A 12042-nucleotide genomic window follows, 5' to 3' on the forward strand; every position below is an offset into this window, starting at 1 on the left:
CAATGAATACTCCACTAATTGGGACCTAGTGTTGCAGCAGTTGCTGTTTGCCTACAGGGCTGTACCACATCCCAGTTTAGGGTTTTCACCGTTTGAACTTGTGTATGGCCACGAGGTTAAGGGGCCATTACAGTTGGTGAAGCAGCAATGGGAGGGGTTTACGCCTTCTCCAGGAACTAACATTCTGGACTTTGTAAGCAACCTACAAAGCACCCTCCGACACTCTTTAGCCCTTGCTAGAGAGAACGTAAAGGATGCTCAGGAAGAGCAAAAGGCCTGGTATGACAGACATGCCAGAGAACGTTCCTTCAAGGTAGGAGACCAGGTTATGGTCTTGAAGGCGCAACAGGCCCATAAGATGGAAGCATCATGGGAAGGGCCATTCATGGTCCAAGAGCGCCTGGGAACTGTGAACTACCTCATAGCATTTCCCAATTCCTCCCTAAAGCCCAGAGTGTACCATGTTAATTCTCTCAAGCCTTTCTATTCCAGAGACTTACAGGTTTGTCAGTTTACAGTCCAGGGAGATGATGCTGAGTGGCCTGACGGTGTCTACTACGACGGGAAAAAAGATGGTGGCGTGGAAGAGGTGAACCTCTCAACCACCCTGAAACATCTGCAGCGGTGACAAATCAAGGAGCTGTGCACTAGCTTCGCCCCATTGTTCTCAGCCACCCCAGGACGGACTGAACGAGCATACCACTCCATTGACACAGGTAATGCTCACCCCATTAAAACCCCACCCTACCGGGTGTCTCCTCACGCCCAAGCTGCTATAGAACGGGAGATGCAGAACATGCTACAGATGGGTATAATCCGCTCATCTACCAGTGCATGGGCATCTCCAGTGGTTCTGGTACCCAAACCAGATGGGGAAATACGCTTTTGCGTGGACTACCGTAAGCTAAATGCAGTAACTCGTCCGGACAACTATCCAATGCCTCGCACCAATGAGCTATTGGAAAAGTTGGGACGTGCTCAGTTCATCTCTACAATAAACTTAACCAAGAGGTACTGGCAAGTACCGCTAGATGAACCTGCCAAGGAGAGGTCAGCATTCGTCACCCATGCGGGGGTGTATGAATTCAATGTCCTTCCTTTTGGCCTTTGAAATGCACCCGCCACCTTCTAGAGGCTGGTAGATGGTCTACTAGCAGAACTGGGAGAATTTGCAGTTTCCTACCTCGATGATGTGGCCATTTTTTTGGACTCCTGGCCCGAACACCTACTACGCCTGGAAAAGGTCTTTGAGCGCATCAGGCAGGCCGGACTAACTGTTAAGGCCAAAAAGTGTCAAATAGGCCAAAACAGAGTGACTTACCTGGGGCACCAGGTGGGTCGAGGAACCATAAACCCCCTACAGGCCAAGGTGGATGCTATCCAAAAGTGGCCTGTCCCAAGGTCCAAGAAGCAGGTCCAATCCTTCTTAGGCTTGGCCGGGTACTACAGGCGATTTGTACCACACTACAGCCAAATCGCTGCCCCACTGACCGACCTGACCAAAAAGAACCAGCCAAATGCAGTTAAGTGGACTAATGAGTGTCAAAAGGCCTTTACCCAACTTAAGGCAACGCTCATGTCTGACCCTGTGCTCAGGGCCCCGGACTTTGACAAGCCATTCCTAGTAACCACAGATGCATCTGAGTGTGGTATAGGAGCAGTGCTCATGCAGGAAGCAACAGATCACAACTTCCATCCTGTCGTGTTTCTCAGCAAGAAACTGTCTGAGAGGGAAAGTCACTGGTCAGTCAGTGAAAAGGAATGCTACGCCATTGTGTACGCCCTGGAAAAGCTACTCCCATATCTTTGGGGACGGTGGTTCCAGCTACAAACTGACCATGCTGCACTAAAGTGGCTTCATACTGCCAAGGGGAACAACAAGAAACTTCTTCGTTGGAGTTTAGCTCTCCAAGATTTTGATTTTGAAATTCAGCATATCACAGGAGCTTCTAAAAAAGTAGCTGATGCACTCTCCCATGAAAGTTTCCCAGAATTCAGTAGTTAAAAAGTGTTCTTAAAATGTAGAAGTCTGTTAGTTATATACTTAGTGGTATATGTAAACGTGCATGTGTTGTATTAATCTGTTTAATTTCAAAGTTCTAGAAGGAAATCGCCGCCAGTGAGCTTCCCCACTGTCTGCAATTTGGGGGGCGTGTCATAAACAGATAGCTAAGGGTTAATGTCTCTTTCACCTGAAAAAAAAAAGTAACCTGAAGCACCTGACCAGAGGACCAATCAGGAAACCGGATTTTTTCAACTCTGGGTGGAGGGAAGTTTGTGTCTGAGTTCTTTGTCTGTCTGTCTGCCTCTCTCTCAGCTATGAGAAGGATTTCTATTTCCTGCTTTCTAATCTTAGGTTTCCAAGTTGTAAGTACAAAGTTGGTTTTTTCTTTTGTATTTACTTGTCTATAGTTGCTGGAGTGCTTTAAATTGTATTCTTTTAAATAAGGCTGTTTTTTCAATATTCTTTTAATCAATTAACCCTGTATTTGTCACCTTAATACAGAGAGACCATTTGTATGTATTTTTTCTTTCTTTTTTATATAAAGCTTTCTTTTAAGACCTGTTGGAGTTTTTCTTTAGTGGGGAACTTCAGGGAATTGGGTCTGCAGCTCACCAGGGAATTGGTGGGAGGAAGAAGTCAGGGGGAGGTCTGTGTGTGTTAGATTTACTAGCCTGATTTTGCATTCCCTCTGGGTGAAGAGGAAAGTGCTTTTGTTTCCAGGACTGGAATTACAGAGGGTGGACTCCCTCTGCTTAGATTCACGGAGGTTGCTTCTGTGTATTTCTCCAGGAGCACCTGGAGGGGGGGAAGGGAAAAGATTTATTTCCCTTTGTTGTGAGACTCAAGGGTTTGGGTCTTGGGGTCCCCAGGGAAGAGTTTTGGGGGGACCAGAGTGCCCCAAAACACTCTAATTTTTTGGGTGGTGGCAGCAGTACCAGGTCCAAGCTGGTAACTAAGCTTGGAGATTTTTCATGCTAACCCCCATATTTTGGACGCTAAGGTCCAAATCTGGGACTAGGTTTTGACAGGGGGCTTGTGGGGAGCAGAGATACCTATGTCCAGGCTGAAGTCCTGGGGAGGGCTTAGGGGGTTCCTGGAGGTCACAAATATCTACATCCAGGCTGGAGGGGTTCTGGGGGTATTAAGAAGTTGTGGGGGGCACAGATACCTATTTCGAGGCTGTAGGGGTCACTGGGGGGCTTAGGGGGTTCGTGAGGGGCACAGATACTTATGTCCAGGCTGTAGGGGTTCCCTGGTGGGCTTCAGGATGTTCGTGGGGGGCACAGATATCTACGTCCAGGCTGTAGGGGTCCCTGGGGGGCTCAGGGGTTTCGTGGGGGCCACAGATACCTATGTCCAGGCTGTAGGGGTCCCAGAGGGGCTTAGGGGATGTCACAGAGTGTAGTGGAATCCGGCCCTGCACACCTCTTCCTGGGACACACAGTGACTCAGCCAGCCAGTAAAACAGAAGGTTTTTTTGGCCAACAGGAACGAAGGATACAGCAGAGCTTTTGGGCACAACCAGGACCCCTCAATCGAGTCCTTCTGGGGGTTCAGGAAGCTTATTTCCCAGTTTGGGATTCCCTGAATTCCAACAACCCAGCTCCAAACCAAAACTGAACTAACTCCCTCCAGCCGGCCCCTTCCTTTGTCCAGCTTCCTGGGCAAAGGTGCTGACCCGCTCCCCCCTGCCTAGCTCGAGTTACAGGCTTAGGTCCTGTCCCTCACCTAAAGTCACCCCCTGCTCTCCCATCCCCCACACAGACAGTCCCCACTCCATCACAGTAATGCCCAGAACATTTCCCGCATGGAGCAACAGTGACATCGTGTGGCCACGCAGGGTAATGCACAGAGCATTTCCCTCACGGAGTAACAGTGACACCATGTGGCCAAGCAGGGTAATGCACAGAGCATCACACCTATGTAGAGGCTGTAGAGATCCCTGGGGGGCTTAGGGGTTATGGAAGGGACAGATAGCTACATCCAGGCTGCAGGCATTCGGGGGAGCTTAAGGGGGTTCGTAGTGTCACAAATCACTACGTCCAGGATGGTCGGGACCCTGGGGGAGTTAGGGGGGTTGTGGGGGGGCATAGGTACTTGTGTCCAGGCTCTAGAGGTCCTGGTGGGGATTAGAGGCTTCGTGGAGGACACCAATACCTACATCCGGGCTGGAGGGTTCCCTGGACAGCTTAGGGGGTTGTGGAGAGCACAGTAATCTCTGGGGGGTTAGGGACTTTGTGAGGGGCACAGATACCTATGTATGTCCTGGAAGGGTCCCTGGGGGGGGACTTAGTGGTATTGTAGGGGACACAGATACCTACGTCCAGGCTGGAGGGGTCCCAGGGGGCTTAGGGGGTTTGTGGGGGGCACAGATATGTACGTCCAGGCTGGAGAGGTTCCGGAGAGGATTAGAGGGTTTTGCAGACGGCAGACATACCTATCTCCATGCTCTAGGGGTCCCTGGGGGACTTAGGGTTTTTTTGGGAGGCACAGATATCTATGTCCAGGTTGGAGTGGTTCCTGGGGGGTTCAGGGGGTTTCTGGGGGGCACAGATACCTAGGTCCATGCTGTAGGGGTCCCTGGTTGGATTAGGGATTTTCTGGGGGGCACAGATACATACGTCTAGGTTGTATGGGTCCCTGGGATGCTTGGGGGATTTGTGGGGGGCAGAGATACCTACGTCTAGGCAATAGGGCTTCCAGAGGGAATTAGTGTGTTGGGGGGGCACAGACACCTAGGTCCAGGCTGGAGGGTTCCCGGGGGTGGCTTAGGCAGTTTGTGTTGGGCACATATATCTGCATCCAGGATGGAGAGTTCCCTGGGGGGCTAAAGGGGTTTCTGGTGGGCACAGATAACTACCTCCAGGCTGGAGGGGTTTCTCGGCACTTAGGGGTTGTGGGGGGCATAGATACCTCCGTCCAGGCTGGAGGGTCCCTGGGAGGCTTAGCGGGTTCGTGCGGGGCACAGATACCTAAGTCCAGGCTGGAGGGGTTCTTGGTGGCTTATTGTGTTCGGGGGCACAGATACTTATCTCTAGGCTGTAGGGGTCCCTGGTGGGCTTAGGGGGTTTTGGGGGCCCCAGATACCTACGTCCATGCTGTAGGCGTCCCTACAGCTGCTTATGGGTTTGTGGGGTGCACAGATACTTATGTCCAGGCTGGAGGGGTCCCGGGGGGGTTGGGGTTTCGTGGGGGGCACAGATACAAACCTCCAGGCTGTAGGAATCCCAGGGGGGCTGTGAGGGTACAGATACCTACATCTAGGCTAGAGGAGTCATGGGGGTATAGAGGGCTTGTGGGGGGCACAGATACCTACGTCCTAGTTGAAGGGGTCCTGGGTGGTTTAGAAGGTTCGTTGGAGTCACAGATACCTATGTCCAGGTTGTAGGTGTTCCTCGGGCGTTCTTAGATTTCTGGGGGTCACAGATACCTACATGTAAACTGGAGGGGTCCCAGAGGGCTTAGGAGATTTATGGGGGGCACAGATACCAACGTCCTGGCTTTTAAGGTCCCTGGGGGGCTTTGCGGGTTCGTGGGGGACACAGATACCTATGTCCAGGCTGTAGGAGTTCCTGTTGGGATTGGTGGGTTTATGGGGGGCACAGATACCAACGTCCTGGCTGTAGATGTTCCTGGGGCGCATAGAGGGGCTGTGGTCACACATAACCCTACATCCAGGCTGTCGGGGTCCTGGGGGGGCCCTGGCCAAATTGGGTCCCCCTGGAAAAGTCACCCCCACGGTGGCCCCAGGGCTGGAGGAGCTCCCACTCCCTTCTATTGCCCAGGGGCTGCAGCAGGGGCACAGAGCTTCTCTGGTCTCAGGGCCGCAGTGGGGCAGGGGTAAAGGAGTGATAGGGTGGGGCCAGTGGGGGAAGGGTTGGAACAGAGATGACAGTGGATGGGGCCATGGGTGGAAGGTGTGAAAGGGGGCACAGCCACAGACAGAAGTCGGGGGGGACGGTTCTGGAGCTAGGGCCCCCGCACTTGTTCTCCCTTTTCCTGAGCTTTGGCATCACTAGCCCCTGCTTAGAGAGTAGGGTTCAGTGGTCCCCATAATGTGGGGCGTGACTCCTAGGGGGACACAGAGAAAGATTCATGGGGGCACCTCAGGGCCTGAGCCAGCCCCCATGGAGGGCAGGGAGGAATCACCACTCAGCCCCACTCTGTCCCAGCTCTTCCCCAACCCCACCCTCAGCCTGAGACTCTGACTCCCAGCCTGGCATCGAACCCTTTCCCCCTGTCCACACCCCTCTCCCCAGCAAGCAACAGCCCCACTCCCAGCCCTGGTTCTCGACCGTGGCTTCCGAGGGGCCACAGCCATGGCTAAGAGGCCACAATGTGATATGTTTGGGGACCAGTGTTTTAGGGTGACATCCTCAATCACTTCTCTGCAGTCCAATAAAAGCTATTCCTCACCCATCTACCCCTCCATCAGGACAGACTACGTATGTTCTGTTGCCCTTCACTCATACAGGAAGGAGAATAACATTTCATTCCACTCAATCCTAAAGTGATTTGTAACCGAAGACCATCCAAACTGGTCATTTTGGGGAAGCGGCCCCACCATGCTGCATAGCTAGGCAGAGTAGGTGTGTCTATGCAAGCACGGTCTGTTCATGAAGTCTTTCCCCCAGTTCTTCACTAGATGGGAGGTGGGGGCTCAGTCAGACCCTAGTTATGCTTAGTATTTAAAAACTCTTTAGTGTCCCTATCTCTGCCGGCCTTAGATTTCTCTTCCTGTCCATTTCCTGACAGCTCAGATGAAGTTGCTGAGTGGTTAAGGTGATGGACTGCTAATCCATTGTCCTCTGCATGCATGGGTTTGAATTCCATTCTCATCAGAGGCATTTGGTCTTCAACCCTACTTTATAGACAACCATTTCCCCCTTTGGTACAATAACAGCTCTAGCCATGTTGCTTCCTGCAAACAAAAACCTTCTGAGAAACTCAGACGCCCCCATTGCTTTAAATAAAATGTCTAAATCCCACATTTCTAAAAGAAGTTTTTCTCTAGTCCTGTATTTCTTAGCTTTTCGCTCAAAAGGGAACATCCTCATAATCTCCCGGAAACACCCTGGGACCTCCCCAAATAATTAAAATACCCCCATCCTGAGCAAGGCCACAGCAGTGAACCAGAGCTCGTGTCTAGGCCAAGCTGTTCTGAAGGAGGCAACTCAAACATTTTCTCTTCTTCCCTTTGCAAAGTCTGACTGAGAAAAGAAAATTCCCCAAACTGAAAATTTTCTGCTGAAAAACCAATACTAGTCTGTTTGGGGACTTTGATTTGAATGTATTATTATTATTCTCTTCTGGTTTCTGAATCAGTTTTGTCATCCAGGTGTGTCCCCAGCTGTTGAGTTGTGGGGAGAGAGGCCAAGTCATGATGTCTCTACCCGTCTTTCGTAGTTTCTTCCAACTTTCTAGAAAGCTCCTTTGCTAGGATGGGAGTCAAGCAGTGTCCACCGTTGCTGTGCTATCTCGGAGAAGTCTGCACTGTACACGGTTCCTGAGATAGTCCTTGGGAGTGTGGATCCCTTTAACAGGCCATCAGCGAGTCTGGCTCCTCCATTGTCACACCTGAAAGGTTGGTGGTGGGCATTTCCCAACCTCATAACATATCTCAGTAACACACACAGAGCAAACTTCATAACTTCCCAACCAATGCTACACACACAATCCAAAACAATATTAATGTTCAACAGATCAAGACTTTTGAAATGATACCTCACCAGGCAGACTTTGTACAAACCATATCATCATTATACGAGAGTGGTGGGGCTTCCAGGTGCTGCTTTGAGCACAGCGTGCCACACTTGGACTGACATTGCAATGGAGATGTACCCGTAGAGTCCATCTCTCCTGGGATAAAGATGACAGCATGCCTGGCCTGGGTCATCTGACTTGGGCCCATGGAGCTAAAGCTGAGGGGCTAAGAACTGTGGTGCAGATATTTGTGTTCACACTGAAGCCTGGGTTCAGAAACCCTCACTCCTCCTGGGGGGTTCAGAGGTTGGGATCAAGCCCATCTGTCTGCACTGTAATGTTATAGTCTTGCAGCCCAAGCCCCATAAGCCTGAGTCAGCTGGCCGGGCTTTGAGACAGGTACCCTGCGTGTGTTAATCGCAGTGTAGACATAACATTAGGCTACGTCTCCAGTGCAATGAAACACCCACGACTGGCCCGGGTCACATTAATCAGGGTCATGTGGCTTGGTCTATAGTAAAACTGCAGTGTCCGTGTCTCGGCTCAGGCTCAGTCCCCTGCTCTATGAGCCCAGAAGGTCGAGAGGGAGTTTAGCGAGTGGAAATGGTAAAACTGCATTGAGGGGATTGGACCACTGACCTACCAGCTCTTAACATTCAAACTTTCAGTAACTCTGTTAGCAGTGCCTGTGAGTGTAATTTAAACTATAAGAAAAACCACGCTGGGCTAGACCAAAGGTCTGTCTAGCTCTGAATCTTGTTTTCTGACAGTCGCCAACACCTGGTGCCCCAAAAGGCACTCAACCAAGCACCGCTAGGAGTTGAACCCAGGATCTCCCGTTTACAAAACAGGTGTTGTAACCAGCTAAGCCATGGTGCCTGCTGTTACATAAAGCATCGTGTTTGCCCACACCTGAGTCTGCCAATCCCCACTGAGCCCTGACAAGCTTTGCTTGTGTTTGGATTCTGTGAAGCAGAGGAGCAGGGGAAGGTTTACTCCCAAGGTGTGTGAGTGATTATTTGGACAGGCCTACGCTACAAAATTAGGTCAGTGTAACTACATTACTTAGAGGTGTAAAAAATGTACACTCCCCCAAGCAATGCAGTTATAGCAAACCAATGCCGGTGTAGCTAACAGCTCAGCTGTCAGAACTTTCTGGAGCTATGAAAGGGGAGGGGCCCAGCCTCTGTAGCAGGACTGCAGGGCAGGCGAGTTCATGGCGGGCATTGTGGGATACTGGAGGAGGCCAGTTATGGTGATATAATCAACAGCAGCATTTACACTGACAATTTGTTGCTTTAAGTTTGCTGCAAAAAGCTCTAGGCCTCTCGTCGAGGTGGTTTTATTTTGTCACCAAAACAAGGCAGTTTTGTGGCCAGACGTGGCATTGCAGTGTGTGCCCCAGCCAAAAGCTGGTGACCGAGGGAGCGTTGTGTTTTTCACACACCTGAGCAATATAATGATGTTAAAATAACTTGGTAGTGCAGACCTGGCCAAAGATTTACACACACACAGCTTGCAAGGAAAAGGTCACCTGCTCCTCTGCTTTGCAGAATCCAAACACATGCAAAGCTTGTCAGGCCCTGGTGGGGATGGCAGGGAGTCAGGTGTGTGCAGACAATGTCTCTTAGGCACAAGCAGGCACCATGGCTTAGATAGTTAAAGCACCTGCCTTGTAAACAGGTGATCCTGGGTTCAACTCCCAGTGGTGCATTGTTGAGTGGCTCTTAGGGCACCTGGTATTGGCTACAGCCAAAGAACAGAACTAGATGGACCTTTCGTCCAGTATGACTGTTCTTATGGTTTAGATTATGCTCAAAGGCACTGATAATAGAGTAACTGAAAGTTTGGGAGTTAGGAGCTGATAGGTCAGTGTTCCAGCCCGTCACAGATGACCCCCTCCCTCTGGGACAGCTTCAGGTCTGAGCTCTCACACCAAAAGACTCATTGTGGCTGCCAGAATCTGTGGGCAGCTCATTTAGTTTACACCAAGGGTTGAGTCCTGCTTTGTGCAGCGTGTATGAGAATGAAAAGCCTAAACTGCCCTTTGAAATAACAAAAGCAGCAGGACGTGTTATTGTCCCTGCCCCAAAGCAAACAGACCAATGGAGAAATGCCATAAGTCCAGGGTAATACTTCACTGTGGTTTTACCATTTCCACTCGCTAAACTCCCTCCCAACCTTCTGGGCTCCTAGAGCAGGGGACTGAGAGATGGACACTGCAACTTTACAGCCCAAGCCGCATGACCCCGATTAATGTGACAGGGGCCAGTCATGGGTGCTTCTTTGCACTGTAGATGTACCCTAACGTTATGTCTATACTGTGATTAGCACACCCAGGGCACCTGTCTCAAAGCCCAGGTCAGCTGACTCAGGCTTATGGGGCTTGGGCTGCAAGACTAAAATTGCAGTGCAGACATATAGGCACTAGATTTGCCTTTTTTCAATCATCTAAGACCTCCCCCAATCACCACGAGTTTTCAAAGGTAATGACCAAAGGCTCTGCAGTCACATCTGCCAACTCCATCCGGACCCTCAGATGCATTACATCTGGAACTGAGGACTTGGTCATGTCCAGCTTGTCTAAATAGTCCTTAATATGTTCTTTCACCACTGAGGGCTGCTCACCTCCTCCCCATACTGTGCTGCCAGTGTCTGTGAAGACCGAGGCGCAAAAAGCATTGAGTACTTCAGCTTTTTCCACATCATCTGTCACTAGGTTGCCTGCCATATTCAATAAGGGGCCCACACTTTCTCTGACCACCTCCTTTTTCCTAACACACTTGTGTTGAAATTGATTTTGAAGCTAATCAAAATAAGTTACTTTTGAAATACAAATCATTCAAATCAATACTGGGTCAGTTTTCTCCTCTACTCTATTTCTCACACACATTCCCCCACACCATCCTTCAGAGTGAGGTTTTGCAGCTGGATGTTTTAGGCCAAAGGGGGTAAGTTACATCAAAGAAGCTTTTCAGGATTAGCCCCCATTTCCTATATTACTAATAAAAAGAAAAACAAGACAAGTTTTATTTCTCCAGTATAATTCAGTTGATCACATAATTAAGTCTCTTCTTCATTACAGAGTAACTTCGTGTTCAATTTTATTTTCATTGGTAATAATAAATCCTCAACAATTAAAGACTTTTCTCATAAATGGTAGTTTTCCTTTAATCCCTCTTTCCACTAGTGAACCCTTGAGTACAGTTGTGGTTAGGGATTAGATCAGGGGTGGGCAAATGTTTTGGCCCGAGGGCCACATCCGGGTATGGAAATTGTATGGGGCCATGAATGCTCACAAAATTGGGGGTTGGGGTGTGGGAGGGGGCTCTGGGGTGGAGCCAGAAATGAGTTCAGGGTGTGGGAGAGGGCTCCAGGCTTGGACAGGGGATTGGGGTGGGGCTATGGATGAGGGGTTGGGGGTGCAGGAGGGTGCTCCAGGCTAGGACTGAGGGGTTAGGAGAGTGGTAGGGCTGGGGCAGGGTGTTGGGGCAAGAGAGGGGGTCAGTCTCCAGTTGTCACTTACCTCAAACAGCTCCTGGAAGCAGCAGCATGTCCCCGCTCTGGCTCCTACACGGAGGCACGGCCAGGCAGCTCCCATTGGATGCAGTACCTGGACAATGGGAACTGTGGAGGCGGTTATTGGGATGGGGGCAGTGTGTGGAGCCCCCTGGCTGCCCCTATGTGTAGGAGCTGGAGGGGGGACATGCCATGACGCAGGGCCTTGAGGAACCAATACTCCCATGTCCAGGGTTGATCTCTCATTGCAACAGTCCCATTCCCTGAGTCACTTCCCACCCTTACTTCCAGCGTCGGTAATGTCCTGGCAGCCAGTGTCGCATCCTTGGCAGTCAACTGAGTGTGTTCAGGGGCCTCAGAGTGGCTGGACGCTGCAGCGTGGCGGTCCAGCAGCTTCCTGGCAGAAGCCAACAACATAGGTTTGTTCTTCTCCTCAGTCCACCCAGGCTAAGCTGCGCCCTTTTATACTCCGTCTCCAGTCGGAGCATGCCCAGAGAGGGTGAGGGGGTGCGGTCTCTTCAGCCCACATCGTACAATTAACCCTAGCAGTGCCAGTGCAGGGCTGATACACCTCATCACAGACAGCATTTCCCAAATTTTGGGATTAGCCAGGAGATCTCTGCAGGAGTAACCTCCTGTAGGGACTGGGTCACAAACGCTTTGAGAACCAAATACCTGGGCATTTTGCCTAGTTCCAAGTCACCTGCTGTGGAATTCTATCCCTGGAGCATCTGAGACAATATTGACTTAAACAATTGAACTACCCTGTGACCATGTGCACTTACTTTCATCAGTTGCACCATTTGGGGTCTGCT

Source organism: Gopherus evgoodei, chromosome 10 (genome assembly GCF_007399415.2).
Source record: "Gopherus evgoodei ecotype Sinaloan lineage chromosome 10, rGopEvg1_v1.p, whole genome shotgun sequence".
NCBI classification, from domain to species: Eukaryota; Metazoa; Chordata; order Testudines; family Testudinidae; genus Gopherus; species Gopherus evgoodei.